We start from the raw sequence: 1,677 nt of genomic DNA on the forward strand, positions 1-1,677 counted from the left end.
TTTCAGAGTTTTCTTTGATATGTTTGCTTTTGTAGTAAATATGGATTACCTTGGCTATAAGAGTGTTAAAACTCTTCTCTAAAGTGCCTCCCATGGTCTAAACCAAATTCATTATCCTCTCTCAAAGGCCTGCTCTTCCTCTTCAAGTCCAGTTGCCTGGGTCGGAAGCCTCAGAGTCCTTTTTGACTTGTTTTCTCCTTCAGTCCTCACGGACAGTCAGTGTCCTGAGTCCATCAGAACGGTTCTTAAAGCTGCTGCCTCTTGTCCGTCCTCTCAGCCACCACCCAGGTCCAGGCTCTTGACGTTGCTTGCCTTTGCAAGATCTTTATACACTCTGTCCTTGTCTTGGTCCTTTCTTCTAGAAGCTGTCCTCTGTTCATTCATTCATTCAGTCATAAGCCTGTCCTGAATCCTGTTATCTCCAGTGCCCACGTCGGTTCCTGGAGTCACAGAGCGGAGTGAAGCCAAGCCAAGGCCAGCACCCGGAAGGCACGGACAGGGGAGCCTTTCACAGCTGCCTTCCACGTGGTGCAGCCTGATAAAGCCTTTGGGATAGTGTTTGCCCCACTTCTTATCTCTCCACCCACAGGACGGCCCCACTCCTTTCCAAACTGCGCATCTCCCCTTAGCGCTGGATCTTTGTCTTTGCCCACCCCAGTCCCCACCCACCTCACAGCAGAAAGGAAGGGAACTCCCCTGCTTATTTTATTCAGGTCCTGTGAAGGGGGTGCCCTTTCATTTTCCAGTTGGCTCATTTTAGTAGTTAAGCCATATCTCCCTTCCAGGAGGACTTTACGCCTGGTGGGACCGCAATGCACACGTGATGGCGCCCTGTCCCTGTGGTTCTCTGCTGCCTGAAAGGAAAGTGGAGGCTCTTTGGCATGGTGTCTGAGGCCTTTTAGTGCAGGTCTCTGACTCCCTTCCCAGCGTAGGTGCTTGGCACTGCTCTCTCTTTCCCAACTGCCTCAAAAGCCTGAGAGGTGAAGCCTGGGTTACCCCCGGGTGGCAGGAGGTTGTCCTTAGTCACCAATCTTGCATAAAAACTCTATAGCGTCCATCATAGGCAAAAGAAGAGGGCTCTTTAATGGGGCAGGGACTTGCCCCCTTAGTGAAGAGGGGCATCCAGGTGTCTCACTTATCTGCAGACATGGCGTTCTTGACAACAGGCCTGAGCTAGGCTTGGGTACCACTCTGTGGAATACCCTGCCTCATGTGCCTCTGACCTTTTATGCTACATCAGAGCAATTGACTTCCACTTCTTCCTGGGCAAACTGTCAGGATCCATGCAAGCACTGGGGTGTCCTCTACCCCCTACCTTCAACGCTGAAGGCCCAGCCCTGGGACAGAGCCATCCCTCCCTCTCCCACTGGCCCATGTGGAGTCAAAGGGGGTGGCCTTTCCGCCTCCAATTGCTCTATCATCAGGGTGGCTTTCCTCCAAGAAGCATTGCTAATTGAGATGATGCTGCATTTCCTAAAATCGGAACACGTTCACAAATTATTTAAATATTTTGAAAAGGCCAAAAAATTGAGATCTCTGAGGAAATGAGCCATGAAGTGCTTTTAATTTCCCACCAAGCTAAATTCCACACTATCTGAAAACTTAATATTCACCTCTTGCTGGATTTCCTTTGCTAACTCCACCCTCTCAATTTTCCCTGTGTTATTTTAAATCACT

The sequence above is a fragment of the Equus przewalskii genome, chromosome 4 (genome assembly GCF_037783145.1).
Source record: "Equus przewalskii isolate Varuska chromosome 4, EquPr2, whole genome shotgun sequence".
Taxonomy (NCBI): Eukaryota; Metazoa; Chordata; class Mammalia; order Perissodactyla; family Equidae; genus Equus; species Equus przewalskii.